A 23,158-nucleotide genomic window follows, 5' to 3' on the forward strand; every position below is an offset into this window, starting at 1 on the left:
TGGGCGGAAGCATAAGCTCTCCCAACTAACGATGCACGAGTTGTAGTCAATTTTTTAAAACGTCTTTTTGCAAGGTTTGGAACACCGAAAGCTTTAATAAGTGATCGGGGTACTCATTTCTGTAATAATCAACTTGAGAAAGTTCTTAAAAGATATGGAGTAACTCATAAAATCTCCACCGCATATCATCCACAAACAAGTGGACAAGTTGAAAATACCAACCGAGCTTTAAAACGTATTCTAGAGAAAACCGTAGGATCAAATCCGAAGGAATGGTCCATTAAATTGGAGGATGCACTCTGGGCTTTTAGAACAGCCTACAAAACTCCAATTGGAACCACACCTTTTAGACTTGTTTATGGAAAAGCATGTCATCTTCCAGTAGAAATTGAACACAAAGCATTTTGGGCTTTGAAGACATGTAATCTTGATTTACATGAAGCTGGACATTTACGATTAAATCAACTAAACGAATTAGAAGAATTAAGACATGAAGCATACGAAAATTCGTTAATCTATAAAGAAAGAACGAAGAAATGGCATGATAAAAGAATCAGAAGTTCAAAAGAATTTAAAGAAGGAGACAGAGTTCTTCTTTTCAATTCACGATTCAAGCTATTTCCTGGAAAATTGAAATCAAGATGGTCTGGACCATTCATAGTCAAAAGAGTTTTCCCATACGGAACGATAGAATTGATAAATTCAAATGGGATTGAATTTAAAGTTAATGGTCACAGAGTTAAACACTACATACATGGTCCGATGGAAGTTGACAACGAAGTTAATCACAATTTCGACACCACAGCTGACTAAGTGTGGGGAGAATCAAGGGGTTTATGTATTTCTGTTAGAGTTAGATTGTCTGTTTTCGTGTAGTTCTCGAAAATGGAACCCGAATGGTCTTTCCCTAGCAGACCCTAAAGAACTAGTCTTCTCCCCCCATTCTGAATTTTTTTTTTTTTTTTTAGGTTTTTACAAAATGAAGACTGCCTGTGAACTAAACCATGGCCTAATGCTACACGCTTTGATCACTAAACGTAATAATGACACACTACCGAGTGAAATAGTATCAGTAATCAGAGAAAGAATGGACGGAGTTAGAAAAGAATCCAGATGCGAAGATAATAAGTTACAATTTGGTAAAGGAAAATCAAAATCCGCAGCGAAAAGAAGAGCACGACACCTAGAAAGATGTCACAAATGCGGAAAATGGTCACATGGAGGTAAATGTTCAAATAATCAAACCTATTCAAACACCGAATTTGTTACTTTATGCAGAGACGGACCGTTCATATGTTTAGAAGAAAAGACACTGAATGCTCGAGGTTACGCCTATGTAGCTATGGAAAACCAATTAAACCGACTATCTTATGAATGGGATAGATCATATAACTAAGAAATCTATTTCACAGGTATGTCTGTACAGTTTTTATTTTATTTTTTTTAACCTTTTGATAATAAACGCTAATTTGTTCGCTATAAAGTATTAAATTGGTATTGAATAAAATTAGGTTTGGCGACCGAAATTATTGATATCATTCAAAAATTTATTACATCACTGCGAAATTTAACGTTTATTCTTAAGGTATAAATATCTTTAATCAATCAACCCAAAATATTTCAAAAATTCGTCATGAGTTAAATTAGGTCTTGGAACCGAAATTACTTTACCGAAAAGAGGGGCGCATATTTTTGATAATATTTGATTGATTAAAGTGGGATAAAAAGCCAAAAAGATTTTTAATTTTATTTTTACCATGTTTTTAAAATTAATATATAAATCTTAAATTAATATTGTAAACTTTGTAAAAACAATATATTTAAAATTGTAAATATTTGAAAAATTAATATAAGTTTGGTGTGAATTTATAATATGAATTTTTAAATTAAGTTTGGTGTGAATTTTTAATTTTTTTAAAAATATGAATTTTTAATTTTATGCATTTCAAATTTTAAGTTTGGTGTGAATTTTTAATATTCATTTTGAATTTTATATTTAAGTTGTGTGAATTTAAAAACAAAAATTTACTTTATCTCATTAAGTTAAAAATATGATTTTTAAAATTCGTCGTAAGTTGAAGACTAGGTCTTTGAACCGAAATTGCTTTACCCGCAGGAGGGACGAGAACTTTTATTATCATTATTTTTAAACTTATTGAATTAAAGTATGCCAAAAACATTAAAAAACCCAAAAATCTTAGCTTTTAAAACAATCGCTACAAAAAGACAAATTTTAAAATTTTGTCGAATGACGGACTAGGACATCGATCCGAAACGACCTCGTCCTAAATAACAAGGGAAACAAAATTTTAAAATTAATTACTTAATTGTTTTAATTAGTATAAGATATATAAAAAAAAAAAAAAACCAAACTCCGCGACTCGCGGAGTTTGAAGGGTAATTAACCGCGACTCGCGGAGGTTACGAATTACAGAAAAAAATATAAGAGCTGGAACAGCTCAGTCCCAACCCAAAAACAGAAAAATACTGCGAATATAACCCTCGAAAAAACCCCAAAAACACCCCCAAAATCACAATTTTTAACCGTTAATCATCAAATCTTCTACTAAAATCATGTTAAGAAGGATGTTATCAAGGAATTACTCAAGAAAAATGGTAAATTTCTACACCTAAACACCATTTAATCCGAAAATTAGTGTTCTTGAGCAATTTTTTTTCCCAATTTGATTTTGATGCTTTTTAGTGTAATTATGCTTAAATTGTTTATGTATTATGCTTGTATAACCTAGATTGATGCTATTTAACATGATTAGAAGCCTTAAACTTCAAATTTTGAGTAATCTAGGGTTTGTGTTCTTGAGTAAATTTGGGGCTTTTTGATATAAACAGGTTATGGCCGATTTTTGTCATGAATTGTTGCTAATTTAAGTAGTGTAACATGTTTAGGTAGTTAAATGATCCAAACTTTGAGCCTAAACATGATTTTGAGAATTAAAGTGGACTTTTTCAAGTCTAAAATTCATGAACTTGATTTTTGAGAGATAATGCCATTTGAGATTTGTTTAATTGCTAGTAATGATTATTTTGACATGTTATTTGAGTTGAATGCTTATGAACTTGGCGAACATTTTCGTATATGTTTATTTGAAAAAGTGTAGATTTGATAAAAGTGTGAAAATGAGCTTATGTTTGATATAAATTGATCATGTCATTGTAATTATTTTGATTGATGATTTTGCTGACACTAATGCATATTTGGATGCACAAAAATTGTGTTTGATGTGTTTTGCAGACTGAAAGGGGTGAATCTTCATCCCAAGCCCGCAATGCTCCTGCTGAGAATGCGGAACAACAGGAGGTGGATAACTACTACAAGCAAGATATACCTCATCCAGTCATGACCTTTTCTGATATGCACTTGGAAGATTTGCATCCGAACCTGAGATTTGACAGACTTTGGATAGATTATCCAAAATACCAAAGGGGTTTGCATACTCTTCATTCTAAGGTTATTGAGGTACCTAGGGTCATAGAATGGGGACCCTTAGAAGCTGTAGAATTGGCCGGGCCAATTAGGGAATTACTTGTACAGAGGTATGGTAATTCTACTTTTAATGACTGGGTACGTTTATTCACCATGCGTAGACCTGTATATAAAGTATGGTGTGAAGAATTGTTGTGTAGTATAGAATTAAATGATCGGGTAGCTAGTTTAACCGATCGATCTTTTATTAGATTTTTGTTAGGAGGTTCGATGCGCCACATGTCTTTACTAGACATGGCTCAGGCTTTACGTATATATACGCCTGAGGAATTAGCATCTGCCGATTGTAGAGGGTTGATACTAAATGGTAGAAAGATAGATGAAAATTTTGATACACACGGTGTATGGAGTCAAATGACAAGCCATCACCGATTCAAAGGGGGAAATTACTCTTATTTGGATATAGATAGAGCTGAATTAAGAGTAATTCATAGGTTTTTAGCTAATTCGATTACACAAAGGGGTAAGAACAAGGAAAAGGTAAATGAACAGGATTTGTTTTACCATATGTGTATTCGAGACCCACAAAGTGCTGTAAGTATACCTTATTGTGTGGATTATTATTTATCAGCTATGGTTAGGGGGATGAGACCGCATAGCATAATAGGAGGTGGTATTTTTATTACTTTGATTGCTGAATATCTCGGTGTGGATATAAGTCGGGGGGGGGGGGGGGGATTATTAGTAGAAGAACCAGAACCCCGCGATACTATAGGTTTAAATGTATACCATGGTGTGAAAGTTTTGAAGAGGCGAAATAACGCCGCAGTACAATACCATGGTAGACATCCACAGGTTGAGAGAAACCAACAGCAAGGTAATGTAGGAGGGGGAAATGAGATGCAAGAAATGCAAAGGTTTATAGCTTCACAGGAATACGAAAATGCTAGACAGAGAGCATTTAAAGATTGGCAAGTTCATCAAAACCAAATCATAGCTCATTGCCAACATATAGGTAGAAACTATATTCCTACACCAAAACCCATCTTCCCTCCCTGGTCTATAGAGATGCAACCACCGTATCCTACGTATAACCCTGCCGAAGCATTCTATAGCACCTATGGTTATGCTTGGAACCCCTATTGGTACCAGTATCATCCCTAGTCTACTTAGTTTTATTTATTTTGTAATTTGTAATGTTGATACGTTTAATACTTATGTTAATATTGTAATAGTTTTTATAATTTTCTAACTTTTATTCTTAGATTTTAATAATTTTTGAATGTGGGGTAATATACCAAACTTCAAAAATATGTATATATGTTTGCAGTTTATCTTATGTACACAACAGGGGAAAACAACGCATTTTCAAAGACTGGCATTAAGTTCAGCAAAAGCAACTAATTTTGACGACAAGATGCAAAATATATGTGAAATAACAACAAAGACGGAATGAACAAATGATGTGCACCATTTATCATTCAACAAACAAACGCCAATATGTTTGGAAACTTTGGTAAAATTTAATCAATTTCACACAAATCACCCTCAATAATTTAAATTGTTACTGATTTCTTGCAAATGAGGGCATTTCAAGATCTTAAGTGTGAGAAGGGGTTAAATTCTTTCGGATTTTAAAATTTTTTTACTTTATACACTTGGTTACCATTAAAAATACTAGTAAAGCAGTAGTTGTATTAGAATCTAGTGCTCTCTAATAATAAAGAACAGCCCTAGTCTTATATACTGACTACCCAATTCTAGTAAAATTTTTAAAAATTTTCAATTAAATGAACTCAAAATCATGTTTATACATATTTATGAACAATAAAACTAGGTTTTAACACCGAAATTATTGTTACCTCAGAAAGGACATAAATTGAGAAACAAACCAAAATGTTAAAATTCATTTAAAATGGAATAGAGGACGATAAAAAGGAAAATAAAAGCCAAGTGTGGGAAAATTTACCAAGTTATCTTAAACATATGTCACATATATCTGTAACAAATAACTGAAAATACTTTTGCTTTGGACTAAACTAAACTGTTTTACCTGATTTACTGTAAGAAAGATGGATCTACATGATGAATCAATTCCATCATTAAAAGGAAGTAAAGTCTTCCGAAAAAGACACGCGCTTCTTGATTTAGGTCATGAAGTTGTCGTCCAGACCAGCTGTAGGTTGACGAAAAATCTAGAAAAGTCATCACTAAAATCAGCAGGAAATCCACGGACCTCAGCATTAAACAGGGTCGCCAAGTGGTCAGATTTATCCTAACCATGAGAAGGATTTATCTCGTAAAATGGGGGGGCACTATGCAAATTAGCTGGATAAGACTAATGAATCAGATCCCCAGAAAGGATAATCTCCTTAAAAGATCAAAAATCAGCTTTTAAGCCTGATATTACTCAATCCTTGAGATTGACCTTAAAAATTGAGAATTACAATGAAAGGACCCGTTCATATACATTATAAACGATTCACAATAGTTGATTACATTGCGAGGTATTTGACCTCTATATGATACATTTTACAAACATTGCATTCGTTTTTAAAAGACAATCTTTCTTTACATCGAAAATTGACAGGCATGCATACCATTTCATAATATCCACTATCCAACTATAAATTGATTTAATAATAATCGTTGATGAACTCAATGACTCGAATGCAACGTTCTTCAAAATATGCTATGAAAGACTCCAAGTAATATCTTTAAAATGAGCAAATGCACAGCGGAAGATTTCTTTAACACCTGAGAATAAACATGCTTTAAAGTGTCAACCAAAAGGTTGGTGAGTTCATTAGTTTATCATAATCATTTATTTCCATCATTTTAATAGACCACAAGAATTTCATTTCCAGTTCTCATAAATATACGTCCCATGCATAGAGAAAAAAATAATCATTCATATGGTGAACACCTGGTAACCGACATTAACAATATGCATATAAGAATATCCCCTATCATTCCGGGATCCTCCTTCGGACATGATATAAATTTCGAAGTACTAAAGCATCCGGTACTTTGGATGGGGTTTGTTAGGCCCAATAGATCTATCTTTAGGATTCGCGTCAATTAGGGTGTCTGTTCCCTAATTCTTAGATTACCAGACTTTAATAAAAAGGGGCATATTCGATTTCGATAATTCAACCATAGAATGTAGTTTCAATTACTTGTGTCTATTTCGTCAAACATTTATAAAAGCGCATGTATTCTCAGTCCCAAAAATATAAAGGGTAAAAAGGCAAATGAAACTCACCATACTGTATTTCGTAGTAAAAATACATATAACGTCACTGAACAAGTGCAAGGTTGGCCTCGGATTCACGAACCTATATTAATTATATATATTTATATGTTGGTCAATATTTGTATAGCAATTTAGGTCAGGTCATAGTGTAATCCTATCCTATAGCTCGAGTCTGACTCTACAGTATAGTAACATGTTATATTACTCATGCTCAATTAAGATTCTAGTAAAAGGTGACGTGTGAAATAACGTAACACAAATGGTTTCATAATCATAAAATAGTATTTTAGGTTTTTTTTTTTATAGAGAAAATCAACACAAAAAGTTAACTGAAAAGTTAACAGGAAAAGTCAAAGTTCAAAGTCAAAAGTCAAAGGTTAAAGTCAAAAGTCAAAGGTCAAAGTAAAAATGAGATCGCATGAAAATATATAATAACTTATACAAAAATGATTTTCGATCAAACATGACTAAACGGGCCACTTCAGCTATTTTTAGAAAAATTATCGAAACTCCGATTGATAAACGGCCAAAGATAAAAGTTACACATTACCAAAAAGATTAAGCATAAATATTACAGAAGTAAACTAAACCTAGACAACTCGTAGTTGCCAACGCGTTTTCGGCGTTTCAAAGTTAATTTTTCAGCTTTAATAAATTTACAAAAGTGACCGAGTAGCCTACTTTGGAGATTTTTAGAAAATTCCTCAAAACTCGTATTGACAAATGGTCAAAGCCTGCAAATTCTCGTTACCACAAAGATATAACATGATTTTTGGCAAGAGTAAAGACATATCAGGCCGACCATGACAACTGATACAAAACTGACATTTTTAAATAAAAAAGTTTTAGCTCTTTTTAGAATTTTAAAATGTGACCAAACCGTCAACTTTGATGATTTTTAGAAAAATCGTCGAGACTCGAATTGACAAACGGCCAGAGTCGTTTGTTAGACCTTACAGCAAAGAATTCAGTGGTATTTTTTTTTATATATGAAATCACGCAGATCAGCGAGAATTTCAGTTCCCGTTTCGACATTTCATCAAAATTTGCAAAACTTCTTTTGTCCATAACTTGACAACCGTTCAACGAAACGAGACGTGCTTTATATGAAAATTCATCTACTCGACTAGTAGAATCCAAATAACCGCTTTTTATAACCCATAAAATTAGTTCACTAATTATCATCAGCAATTTTAATTACGAAATTAATTATGCAATTTGTTTATTTCATAACTTTCTAACCGTTACTTGGATTCAAGTGATTCTTAAACCAAAATTCAACTATTTTTCGCTAGCTTTCCAACGACATGCATATCTTATACCTTATCTCAATCGTATATGTAACTAATTCAGGAATCAACATAACCTATCTAATGGCAATATCAAAAGTACAAGCATGCATAATCCTATATACTCGAGCACTAGTCAGGGATACACTATTAGTATGTAAAAATTAAATTATGAGTACTCACATATCAATATTGGGATTCAATATTGCAGGAAAGGTACGTAAACGCAACGGAGATGATAAACACTATATTGACCTCACGAGCATACCCATGAACCATACTCAATCACCTCCATAGCTATAACTCATAATTTCCTTAATCCTATCCCACTAAAAAAAAACAACTTCGAAATCACTCGGACAGCACTTCGTCATAATATTTTATGTATACTAATAATATCTTGAGATAATACGGAGTAAATATATATATGTAAATCGATTGAGAGAGTTTAGAGAAAACTATTTTCAAGTTTCTATGAAATAATGAAACCTATTGAATTCTATTTATAATAGATTTTTGAATTATTAAAGTGAATTATTAAAATATGAATTATTAAAGTGAATTATTAAAGTATGAATTATTAAAGTGAATTATTAAAGTATGAATTATTAAAGTGAATTATTAAAGTATGAATTATTAAAGTATGAATTATTAAAGTTAAAGTAAAGTAAAAATAAAGTAAAGGTAAAGTTTAAGTATAGTAAAAGTATAAAACTATGTACGTATAATACGCGTATAAATATATATAATATTAATTTAAATCGTTATATATATTTAATAAAATAAAATATAAATATCGTTATCTTTATCATACTAGTTAAGTAATGAGTTGTCAAAAGTGGTTCTAGATATTTATAAAAGTTATATACGTTTTAATAATAAAGTTCTTTTTAAACTGAAAACGTTTTTGTACGTTTGAAACTAAATAGATCAATCGAGTCTTTATGAGATTCAATCTTCCACTATCCTTTGTCTAGTTCTCAATGATTGACAATTTGTTCATATTTATAAATCACTTTACCATTTTTCGAATATTGTTAAAATGAAAAGATTTCTCAAATCAACGTGGGCCTTTCAACAGAGACTTGTAATCATAATTCAATATATCTGATAATTCAATCATTTGATCTTATCTTCTAATTCCATTGATAAACATTTTGAAACAGATACAATCATATAAAGTATTTAATCTAATATTTTGTTTACGTTTCAAGTTATAATATATATACACATATACATATATAATCATATTCGTTTAATGGTTCGTGAATCGTTGGAACTTGGTCGAGGTTGAATGAATGTATGAACATAGTTTAAAATTCTTGAAATTTAACTTAACAAATATTGCTTATCGTGTCGGAAACATATAAAGATTAAAGTTTAAATTTGGTTGGAAATTTCTGGGTTGTCACAGTACCTACCCGTTAAAGAAATTTCGTCCCGAAATTTGAGTGGAAAGGTCGTGAATGATAATAAGTATGTTTTCATGATGCATACGGGCTGAAAATTAGAGTTTTATCATCAGCGAATAATTTGGATAAACAATCCATTTATATGAAGAGTACGAATGAAGCTAACATAGAAGAGTGAAATGAGTAAGTGTAGATTCATCTTATCATTTGACGTAGATATGATTGATTCTCAGATTTTAAGGGATTTGAAGAAAATCTTCTTAATAAGATTTGAATCTCCGGTAATCAAGGGAATTAGGATCCGCTTTAAATGCGATCGTCCATTTTAATTGTTCTGTCGGAGATTTTCTTATAAATTCACCTCCTTCATTTCCTTACAACTCACACCGTCTGTTGATGCATTTGATGCAAGTCCCTAGACATCTACCCACGTCCATTGCAGGTACAACAGTTTACAGGCCACCATGATTGCTCGTTATTGTCCTATCCGTGTTTGTATGTGGTTACAGGAACTGCAGGAACGAGATTTAGATGTTTGACTATGTTAGACTTAGTCAGACGTACGAGTGAAGCCTCACTAGTACGGCTGACAGGCTCATACGCATGGTTGATGCTGAGCTAAGTCATAATTACAACCTAAATGATAAGACACGAGTGAGTGATCACCCGTACGGTTGATGAAGCCAACTTGTACGTGTGATGAATGAATCGTATGGGTGTGTCAACAGCAGGGGTATATAAAGTCTTATGTTCTTCATTTTAGGTTAAGCCTCTCATTTGTTACACACACTCAGATCTAGTGAGCTCCTTCGATTCTCTCTCAGTCCAAATCACCCAGGTGGTGAATAATAGCTCTAGGTGTTGATCTAATCACACTTGATTTAGTTGTGGTTTGACTAAATTAATCAAAAAAAAAAAAAAAAAAAAAAAAAAAAAAACTTAACCTATTCACTAGAGGGTTTGATTCACTTATTCTTCCATTGTGTGAGTTAAATCTGTTGATTTCTAAGTTCCTAGTCATGTTTCATCACCTTCTATTCTTTCCCCCTCAACTCATATTTTAAAGTATTCATCAATATGCTCCATCCAGTTCTGATTCTCGATATACTTCTAACTTTCATATCGGTCATTCTTCTTTTTTTTCATCTACCACAGGAAGAATCTATTTACTTCTACTATACTCTTGGGTTTATAGTGTTCCTAGTTTTCCCGTGTCTTTATATTGCTATATGCATCGATATATATGGTTTATAATTTCTGGTTTGTCGTTGGGCTTTATATGTTCCCTTATATTTCAAAGTCTCTGCTTCTGTCTTCTATAATCATTATCATTCACAGTTAATGCTCTCTTTTATTTGCTGCAATTTATACCCCAATTTCTATTTCAGAGTTTTGTCCTTTCATTTCTTCTTCTTGCGATTAAGCACCGCTTGTAATGGTCCAGAATTCACAGATATGAATTTTGAAATGAACATTGTTAATGTTTTAGGAAGGAAATTGTGATGGCACGATCTTGACTTGTCAAATTACTAAAATACCTTGGAAAAGTCCGAATCATCAAGAAATATTTTCTTGATATTTTAGAGGTTAAATAGAATACATGAGTCGTATAACATGGCACATAATGATGTTATGATCTGTGAATCATCACGTTCCATTTAGAAACTCAGCATGACTTACTGTAATATAATCACATTGATCAAGTGTCATTATATTATACTAATTCATGCTTCAGTTCCCAACACTACTTCAAAATATTCCTATTTTAAACTTGAATGTTTCAGAATTTAGAAACTAAAATAGTTTCTTTTATGATGTAATACAGATAGCGCGAAGAGGTAAATGATTTCAAATAAGAAAAATTAAGAAAATATCTTCAGAAATATGGAGGATATTTATAATGAAAGATATGATGATATTTTAGAATTTCTAATATCAGAGGATGATGAAGAATATTGTCCGCAGGGGTTTAGAGTCAGGACCAAGGTATTCATTAATGACTTCAGCAGATACTGAATTATTTGGATCCTTTGAAGTCAGGTTCAGTCTTTGTAATTTGTCCACAGCCTCCTTCCTACTTGCTCAATCCGTTTTCCAGTTCCAAGACTTCTCTTTTTCTGCGCTTTGCCAGCACACCTATTCATTATCATCAAACTTTTACTGTTAAGGTCGTTTATAGTTTTTTTGCTGCTTCATCAGTATTTTTCCATTTTCGGAGAACCAATTCGTAGTTCGAAGTGTTTTTCAGAATCTTCACATTCAAATTAAGTCCAGAAGATAGACGTTATATATACACATATAACTGTTGGCGTAGACATGCTGCGAGATTTCAAAATACTGATTGCTAATTCCCAATGATTCGTATGGAAATTCTCATTACAAGATGCGAATGAGTAAATGATGGGGTTTCAATAAATAATTATAATGACTTTTTGGAGAGGCTAAAGTCAAAGGGTAATGAAGTTGTTGATACATCTGTTAATAATGTGGTGGAATGTAAAAGGTTCCCTGGTAACGATGGTGTATATCTCAAGGTTATAATAAGGTTAGTCTGACTGAAAAGTCGAAGTTGACTTGCTGGAGCTGTGACAAAACTGGCTACTTTGAATAGGAGTCGCAAAGTTATTTTTGCTAATAAACGCTAAAGAATCTGACGCGGATACGTTGTTTAAACTTTTACTTTGGTTTCAAGAGTTTTTCGAGTACACAACTGTGGGTAACATGTGGTTGGATCATCATCTCGATTGCTCATCATTCGAAGTGTCTTCAGAAATGTTCGAAGGGTTTGAACACAGATTGTAATCGTTAACATACATTTGATGTTCTAACACAGTTTTGAAGTCAAAATATAGCTTGTGAAAGATGTAAGGATCTAAGAGTGATGATTTTGGTCATATCTCAAGTTGAATTTTGAGATTTCAAAATCAGAATATGTAATTAAATTTTGAATGAGTATGGTTGTTTTGATTTCTATAAAAGAATGTATATTGTTGTGAAAGTAGGGAGTATAATGGATGATTTGCTGAATCAGATTCGAAGAATGTAATATATTAATTGTGAATTTATATATCTCTCGAGTATTACCTACCCGTTAAAAAAAATTTCACAATTAATATTTTGTACAAAAGAATTTTATTACAGTCTTTATGAAAATATATATATATGTATATTTTCTTCAGATGTAACATAGATTTAATGAGTTAATGTTAAATTAAACTCATTTGATTTACGGTTGAAACTAGAATTGAATAATCCCTAAAGGCTTTAAAAAGTACATAACTTTTACGCAGTATTTCTTTAATGACATTGAATTTATGAATCAATACTTCGTTATTTGTTGATGTATGATGTTCGGTTCGTGGAATTATTGTGAATTTCGCAAAGTACGAATGATGTTATCTGAAAAGTTTCGGGTACATCGATGATGAAAGTGTAAAATCAAATATATACTTGATTTATTATGAATTGGAATTTGTTGAATTGCGACAGAGATTGTAGTTAACGCTGGTTAAGTTGTGGCCGAAGGACGTACATTATTGCATATTTGTAATATGAATTAACCGAGTAGTTAAGATTCACACACAATAGCTTAGCACGGAAAGATTTATTTTTATTTCAAAATATATAAAATATACATATAATTTCTTCAAAGGGAATGAGTTAATTCTTCATAACTCGTTGATACAATATACGGGTTATTGATTCGTAATGATGTCCATAGTGATTCTTGAGCTGACGGAGTTTGTGATGTTATAGGTGTTGTTGATTCTGATGTTGACTGTACTGATGATGCTGGTGACGCTGACGGTACTGTTGATGCTGTTGGTAAAACAAGTTTAGCTTGTTAATCACACACCATTTTTGTCAGGGTTTCTAATCTTCCTTCTATCATTTTGGTTCGCTTAACTGATTTATGGTTAGGGCTAGATTAGATAATCTCTAAGACTTTAGAGATTACATAATCTGCGCAGAATGTTTCTCCAATGAAGTTATGAATTAATACTTTGTCGGTTATTGTTGTTGGTATTCCTTGGTATCTACAAGGCGTATGACATTGGTGCTCGTGGGACAGAGTGTAAAGTTGAGGTTTACGACGTGGTTGTGGTTGGGGTGGTAATGGTACTATTGGCGTTGATGATGGTGTTACTGGTTATGCTGCTGATGCTGCTGCTGGTGTTTGTAATCTCTGCACCATATTCTCCAAAGCCACTACCCGAGCGCGAAGCTCGTTGACTTCTTCTATTACACCGGGGTGATTGTCGGTTCGGACGAGCGGATAAATAAAATCTAAAATTTGATGTAATATATAATCGTGACGAGATACCCTGGAAATGAGCGAGAAAATGGTGTTTCGGACAAGTTCGCCAGTAAGTGCTTCAGGTTCTTCGTCAAGAGGGCAATGTGGTGGATGGAAGGGATCACCTTCTTCTTGTCTCCAATGATTGAGGAGGCTACGAACCCATCCCCAATTCATCCAGAATAGGTGATGACTGATTGGTTGATCTATTCCGGTCACACTGCTTTCGAAGCTGGAGTGGGATTCCATTTCGAAATTCGACGAACTTGAATTAATGATGAATTCCATTTCGTACGATTGAATAAGGATTTTTTTTTTCCGATATGAAATGATTTTCGGTTATCGGATGGTATTCTAATTACATAGAATATCCATATATATAGAACAAAAGATTTCGTAAATTACGGAGGAATTTATGAGATATATCAGGCAACTTTTACAGTAATAGATACGATAAGATATGATTTAGCAGATACACTAAGATATGAATTTTTGTCTATACACTATTCATGCAATCAATGCAGCAAGACGTGTCTTAGACTAAAAATGATAAGCAGGTAATTTCCTGAGGATGATAAGTAGTTAATTTTTGACACAAAATGATAAGCAAAACTATTGACATGCAGACACGGTCGAAGTCCAGACTCACTAATGCATCCTATCGACTTATCTGTTAGACACACTAATGCAGACCTGGTTCGCTAAGACCACCGCTCTGATACCAACTGAAAGGACCCGTTCATATACATTATAAACGATTCACAATAGTTGATTACATTGCGAGGTATTTGACCTCTATATGATACATTTTACAAACATTGCATTCGTTTTTAAAAGACAATCTTTCTTTACATCGAAAATTGACAGGCATGCATACCATTTCATAATATCCACTATCCAACTATAAATTGATTTAATAATAATCGTTGATGAACTCAATGACTCGAATGCAACGTTCTTCGAAATATGCTATGAAAGACTCCAAGTAATATCTTTAAAATGAGCAAATGCACAGCGGAAGATTTCTTTAACACCTGAGAATAAACATGCTTTAAAGTGTCAACCAAAAGGTTGGTGAGTTCATTAGTTTATCATAATCATTTATTTCCATCATTTTAATAGACCACAAGAATTTCATTTCCAGTTCTCATAAATATACGTCCCATGCATAGAGACAAAAATAATCATTCATATGGTGAACACCTGGTAACCGACATTAACAATATGCATATAAGAATATCCCCTATCATTCCGGGATCCTCCTTCGGACATGATATAAATTTCGAAGTACTAAAGCATCCGGTACTTTGGATGGGGTTTGTTAGGCCCAATAGATCTATCTTTAGGATTCACGTCAATTAGGGTGTCTGTTCCCTAATTCTTAGATTACCAGACTTTAATAAAAAGGGGCATATTCGATTTCGATAATTCAACCATAGAATGTAGTTTCAATTACTTGTGTCTATTTCGTCAAACATTTATAAAAGCGCATGTATTCTCAGTCCCAAAAATATAAAGGGTAAAAAGGCAAATGAAACTCACCATACTGTATTTCGTAGTAAAAATACATATAACGTCACTGAACAAGTGCAAGGTTGGCCTCGGATTCACGAACCTATATTAATTATATATATTTATATGTTGGTCAATATTTGTATAGCAATTTAGGTCAGGTCATAGTGTAATCCTATCCTATAGCTCGAGTCTGACTCTACAGTATAGTAACATGTTATATTACTCATGCTCAATTAAGATTCTAGTAAAAGGTGACGTGTGAAATAACGTAACACAAATGGTTTCATAATCATAAAATAGTATTTTAGGTTTTTTTTTTTATAGAGAAAATCAACACAAAAAGTTAACTGAAAAGTTAATAGGAAAAGTCAAAGTTCAAAGTCAAAAGTCAAAGGTTAAAGTCAAAAGTCAAAGGTCAAAGTAAAAATGAGATCGCATGAAAATATATAATAACTTATACAAAAATGATTTTCGATCAAACATGACTAAACGGGCCACTTCAGCTATTTTTAGAAAAATTATCGAAACTCCGATTGATAAACGGCCAAAGATAAAAGTTACACATTACCAAAAAGATTAAGCATAAATATTACAGAAGTAAACTAAACCTAGACAACTCGTAGTTGCCAACGCGTTTTCGGCGTTTCAAAGTTAATTTTTCAGCTTTAATAAATTTACAAAAGTGACCGAGTAGCCTACTTTGGAGATTTTTAGAAAATTCCTCAAAACTCGTATTGACAAATGGTCAAAGCCTGCAAATTCTCGTTACCACAAAGATATAACATGATTTTTGGCAAGAGTAAAGACATATCAGGCCGACCATGACAACTGATACAAAACTGACATTTTTAAATAAAAAAGTTTTAGCTGTTTTTAGAATTTTAAAATGTGACCAAACCGTCAACTTTGATGATTTTTAGAAAAATCGTCGAGACTCGAATTGACAAACGGCCAGAGTCGTTTGTTAGACCTTACAGCAAAGAATTCAGTGGTATTTTTTTTTATATATGAAATCACGCAGATCAGCGAGAATTTCAGTTCCCGTTTCGACATTTCATCAAAATTTGCAAAACTTCTTTTGTCCATAACTTGACAACCGTTCAACGAAACGAGACGTGCTTTATATGAAAATTCATCTACTCGACTAGTAGAATCCAAATAACCGCTTTTTATAACCCATAAAATTAGTTCACTAATTATCATCAGCAATTTTAATTACGAAATTAATTATGCAATTTGTTTATTTCATAACTTTCTAACCGTTACTTGGATTCAAGTGATTCTTAAACCAAAATTCAACTATTTTTCGCTAGCTTTCCAACGACATGCATATCTTATACCTTATCTCAAAAGTAACTAATTCAGGAATCAACATAACCTATCTAATGGCAATATCAAAAGTACAAGCATGCATAATCCTATATACTCGAGCACTAGTCAGGGATACACTATTAGTATGTAAAAATTAAATTATGAGTACTCACATATCAATATTGAGATTCAATATTGCAGGAAAGGTACGTAAACGCAACGGAGATGATAAACACTATATTGACCTCACGAGCATACCCATGAACCATACTCAATCACCTCCATAGCTATAACTCATAATTTCCTTAATCCTATCCCACTAAAAAAAAACAACTTCGAAATCACTCGGACAGCACTTCGTCATAATATTTTATGTATACTAATAATATCTTGAGATAATACGGAGTAAATATATATATGTAAATCGATTGAGAGAGTTTAGAGAAAACTATTTTCAAGTTTCTATGAAATAATGAAACCTATTGAATTCTATTTATAATAGATTTTTGAATTATTAAAGTGAATTATTAAAGTATGAATTATTAAAGTGAATTATTAAAGTATGAATTATTAAAGTGAATTATTAAAGTATGAATTATTAAAGTGAATTATTAAAGTATGAATTATTAAAGTATGAATTATTAAAGTTAAAGTAAAGTAAAAATAAAGTAAAGGTAAAGTTTAAGTATAGTAAAAGTATAAAACTATGTACGTATAATACGCGTATAAATATATATAATATTAATTTAAATCGTTATATATATTTAATAAAATAAAATATAAATATCGTTATCTTTATCATACTAGTTAAGTAATGAGTTGTCAAAAGTGGTTCTAGATATTTATAAAAGTTATATACGTTTTAATAATAAAGTTCTTTTTAAACTGAAAACGTTTTTGTACGTTTGAAACTAAATAGATCAATCGAGTCTTTATGAGATTCAATCTTCCACTATCCTTTGTCTAGTTCTCAATGATTGACAATTTGTTCATATTTATAAATCACTTTACCATTTTTCGAATATTGTTAAAATGAAAAGATTTCTCAAATCAACGTGGGCCTTTCAACAGAGACTTGTAATCATAATTCAATATATCTGATAATTCAATCATTTGATCTTATCTTCTAATTCCATTGATAAACATTTTGAAACAGATACAATCATATAAAGTATTTAATCTAATATTTTGTTTACGTTTCAAGTTATAATATATATACACATATACATATATAATCATATTCGTTTAATGGTTCGTGAATCGTTGGAACTTGGTCGAGGTTGAATGAATGTATGAACATAGTTTAAAATTCTTGAAATTTAACTTAACAAATATTGCTTATCGTGTCGGAAACATATAAAGATTAAAGTTTAAATTTGGTTGGAAATTTCTGGGTTGTCACATACAAACTCATGGAATTCAATGATATCTAAACTCGAGCTTGAACGAGAAAATATTTTGATCAAAATTACAAACCGATTTGTTTTTTTTGAAAACCCTATTTTCAATGCGTTCATTACCATTGAACGTAAAATCCTAGGAATTCACCTGGAATTCATTAGGTCACCTGAACTAAATCGGGTGTCAATAGTAAGAACGGTGGTTGCATAGCATGGTCAAAGACAGGACCTTGTGCCAGACCGAAAAATCATAAGGGTGTGCTTTACTATTGCTCCTACCAAGGATAGTAATTGCGTCCGACACGTTATAGACCATAATCAAATGCATGTCATTAGACATTGCCTTAACAGTTGCTTGTTCAACGCTTTCCTTTACAACCGGACGGTAGTTTACCGAAAGGTAATATACGGGACAAGTAAACTGAACGTGTTGCTTTCCAAATACAAGGTTAGCAAGTGGGTGACACAAAACCGCAAGTTTTGAGCTAAAATTTTCAAATCTGAAACCCACCAAACCCACAAAAATATTTTGCAAACACCGGTGAAGGGTTATTCCGAAAAACTTATCTAGGGTAAAAACTAGATTTAATTTTCAAAAGATCAAATGTTTTCATAAAGATCCAATTTCCTTAATGGATCTAAATTTTTATAGTCATGTGGGACTGTAAACCATATCGTTACTACCATTGTTTATACCACCGTATAGAAATCACTGATGTACAAAGTGTGAAGAATAAAGAAGTGATTCTAGTATTTCAAGACGATGTTGCTTGAGGACAAGCAACGCTCAAGTGTGGGAATATTTGATAATGCTAAAATCGAACATATATTTCATAGCATTATTCCTCAAGAAAGACAAGCTTTTAGTTTCAATTGTTCTATTTACAAGTGATATTCGTTTAAATAATAAAAGGTGAAGACAAAAGACAGATTCGACGAATTGAAGACGCAAACGACCAAAAAAACTCAAAAGTACAAAAGACAATCAAAGAGGTTCCAATTATTGATAAGAAACGTCTCGAAATTACAAGAGTACAAGATTCAAAACGCAAAGTACAAGATATTAAATTGTACGCAAGGACGTTCGAAAATCCGGAACCGGGACCAGAGTCAACTCTCAACGCTCGACGCAACGGACTAAAAATTACAAGCCAACTATGCACATAAATATAATATAATATTTAAATAATTCTTATAATTATTTAATATATTATATTTATTTATAAAACCGTCGGTAAACAAAGAGCCAAACTTGTGTGAGCTGTAAAAGCAAACTCCGCGACTCGCGGAGTTTGAAGGCAAAATGGGCCGCGAGTCGCGGAGGCCCAAATTCTGAAAGTCCCTATAAAGCTCGCGCATTCTGATCGTAAAAATCATCCTTTTTCTTCTTCTCTCATAATACGTAAATATTTATATTTATATTTATATTTTAATTTTAATTTTAATTTTAATTATAATTCTAATAATAAGGGTATGTTAGCGAATATTGTAAGGGTGTAAGTCGAAATTCTGTCCGTGTAACGCTACGCTATTTTTAATCATTGTAAGTTATGTTCAACCTTTTTATATTAATGTCTCGTAGCTAAGTTATTATTATGCTTATTTAATCCGAAGTAATCATGATGTTGGGCTAATTACTAAAATTGGGTAATTGGGCTTTGTACCATAATTGGGGTTTGGACAAAAGAACGACACTTGTGGAAATTAGACTATGGGCTATTAATGGGTTTTATATTAACTAAACAATACCTTGTTAATTTAATATACAAACTTATAATTTGACGTATTTATATATAACCACATACGCTTGACTGGGTACGGTGGGCGGGATATCTATAAATACCAATAATTATTCATTTTACCGGACACGGAACTGGATTAATAGTTAATAGACTTGTTGAAACAGGGGTGAATTACATTCAAGGGTAATTGGTGTAATTGTTAACAAAGTAGTAAAACCTTGGTTTACACGCAGTCGATAACCTGGTGTATTCATTAAACAAAGTATTAAAACCTTGTTACAATTCGAATCCCCAATTAGTTGGAATATTTGACTTCGGGAATAAGAATAATTTGACGAAGGCTTTCGCTCTTTATATTTATGACTGATGGACTATTATGGAAAAATCCGTATGGACATATTAAATAATCCAGGACAAAGGACAATTAACCCATGGGCATAAAACTAAAATGAACACGTCAAACATCATGATTACGGAAGTTTAAATAAGCATAATTCTTTTATTTCATATTTAATTTCCTTTATTTTATATTTAATTGCACTTCTAATTATCGCATTTTTATTGTTATTTTATTTAATTGCACTTTTAATTATCACACTTTTTAATTATCTCAAGTTTATTTTATCGCACTTTTATTATTCGCAATTTCATTATCGTTATTTACTTTACGCTTTAATTTAAGTCTTGTATTTATTTATTATTTTACATTTGGTTTTAACTGCGACTAAAGTTTTAAAATCGACAAACCGGTCATTAAACGGTAAAAACCCCCCTTTTTATAATAATAATATTACTTATATATATATTTGTATTTTTATAAGAGTAAACTAATATAGCGTTAAGCTTTGTTTAAAAAGATTCCCTGTGGAACGAACCGGACTTACTAAAAACTACACTACTGTACGATTAGGTACACTGCCTATAAGTGTTGTAGCAAGGTTTAAGTATATCCATTCTCTAAATAAATAAATATCTTGTGTAAAATTGTATCGCATTTAATAGTATTTCCTAGCAAAAATATAGCTATTTTATATACTACTCTGCTAAAACATCAATAGTAGTCTCGTGTGGATGGAGATTTACTAAGGCTCGTGTAGTTCGGCCAATCTTCATTCGGTATTGGGTTAAGAGGTTAACCTTGGGCGTTGTATGCTTTATTATTATAGATATATTTATTGTTGTATCGTTGTGATGTAGCTAACCCTCCGGGTGTAGCTTGTTGGTGTCGTTCATATAGTCGTTGGTGAACTTACTTGTTGATTATTAGCTTGTTATATAGCGGTTGAACGGTATGCTTAGTTTGCCTTATACGTGGGTGCTCCGGTATGTGTTAATCGATTATTCGTGTGGCGTGTTCATTTTATGCATATATATGTATGTAGTATATTCTCACTCACTAAGCGTTAGCTTACCCTCTCGTTGTTTACATTTTTATAGATTTGCATGGATGCGGTGGCTCGGGTAAGCGTGAGAACTAGTGGACTCGCGTAGTTGCTTTAGAAGACGTGCTTTTGGATTGATTAGGATTGGGTAGCGTATCCCCAATCACCATGCTCGGTCTATGTTTTGTATTAAAACTAAAATGGGTCGAAATGGTCGCTTGTCGTAATATGGGTCGATGTGGGCCCGGTAATGTAAAACTCGGTTTTTATTATGGAAAACCCTTAGTTTAATTATTATTAACATGTTGTGAAAACCGTTTAGTTTAAAAGTGTCGGAAAGCGGGTTTTTCGCCCGCGTGTATTTGACAAACTGATCAGTAACTTACAGTTCATTTGGATGCCGTCCAAATAGCTTGGACGCCGTCCTGGTCTTCTCTGCTGGACGCCATCCAGATAACTGGACGCCGTCCAGATGTACTGTCCCATATTTTTTTTTAAGGCGTGTTTTTGGTCGGATAACGGGTTGGGTCGTTACAAGTGGTATCAGAGCATGGTCTAAGGGATTTAGGTGACTTGAGATATGTGCCTAGACTTAGACTTTTGTGTGTGCTTATTTATTACGGGACTTGTAGGTGTACGAGTCAGAATGGGAACTTGGTTAGTGCCTTAGCGTGTAGGTGAACTAACTAGGGTATTGGCTTGTGTTGTGACATTATTCTTGCGTGTGTTTATGTCGCGTAGAATAATTGGTGGTGTTGTTTATATCATCGAGCGAGGCGGTCATTGTACTAACAAGTTGATACGGCGTTTGTGCGTGTGTTTATGTCGCGTAGAATAATTGGTGGTGCAAATCGTGTCTAACAAGTGATGTACGACGAGTGTTTAGCAAGATGGGGTGGTGTTGTGCATGTGGTTTTATATGTTCGTGGACTAATCATTTTGCATTCTTTAGAAAGACGACGCAAAACGAGATCGAGACGAATGACGAGGAGTTTAACGCTAGAGTTACGGCCGCCGTTGCGGAGCAAATGGGTGCGTTTCGAGAAGAAATGGATAGGAAGTATTCCAAATCTCGGAGTAGTAGTGAAATGGACCGTTGTCATAAGAGCTTCATGGGGACTAAACCTCCGATGTATAACGGGAAACCGGATCCTTTGGTTAGCATAACATAGATCTCGGATGTCGAAGGGTGTTTTCGTACTATTGAATGCCCTCCCAAGAAGAGGACAAGACTCGCTACTAGTTTGTTGTGGGGTAGGGCGAAGGATTAGTTGGATGGTAAGATTGATCTTGTCGGTGGTGAACCGTTTATGGCGTTATCGTGGGACAAATTTAAGAAGGAATTCTTCGAGGAGTTCCGGACGCAAGCCGATTTGGTGGAATTGTGCGATGAGTTGCGAAATTTGCAACAAGGATCTATAGGCTTGAATACTCTCAAGACGACCTTTATGGCGAAGGCTCGTTTTTGCCCGGAGTATATGGCGAATGATCGTATGTTGATGGAAGATTTCTATCGAACTTTGAATGATGACTTGAAGGACAAAATTAGCCGAGGTCACGCAAAATCGTTTGCGGAATTATTCGCGGTGGCTAGGGGTTTCGAATCATATTCTCGATCAAAGATTGGTGAACCTTCAAGTGAGAGAAGGGTTGTTTCGTATGGTGCTCCAAGTAAGAGAACTAAGGGTGCAAGTGTGAGCACGGGTGGTACACGGACGAGTATATTGTGTGACGACCCGAGAATTTTCGACCAAATTTAAACTTAAATCTTTATATGTTTCAACACGATAAGCAAAGTCTGTAATGTTGAGTGTCGAAAACTTTGAAACTATGTTCATATATTCAATTGACCTTCGACTGTTCTCGACGATTCACGAACAGCTAATTGTAAATAGATACATGTATATTTAAATATATATATATATATATATATATATATATATATATATATATAATTTGAAATAGTAATTGAAATAATGTATGAGTTAATTGTTGGAAATAAATATGTAAAATAATATGCGATGTAATGAAAACTATTATTACAAATGTATATATATATATATATACATATATATATATACATATATATATATACATATATATATATAT

Source organism: Rutidosis leptorrhynchoides, chromosome 2, assembly GCF_046630445.1.
Source record: "Rutidosis leptorrhynchoides isolate AG116_Rl617_1_P2 chromosome 2, CSIRO_AGI_Rlap_v1, whole genome shotgun sequence".
NCBI lineage: Eukaryota > Viridiplantae > Streptophyta > Magnoliopsida > Asterales > Asteraceae > Rutidosis > Rutidosis leptorrhynchoides.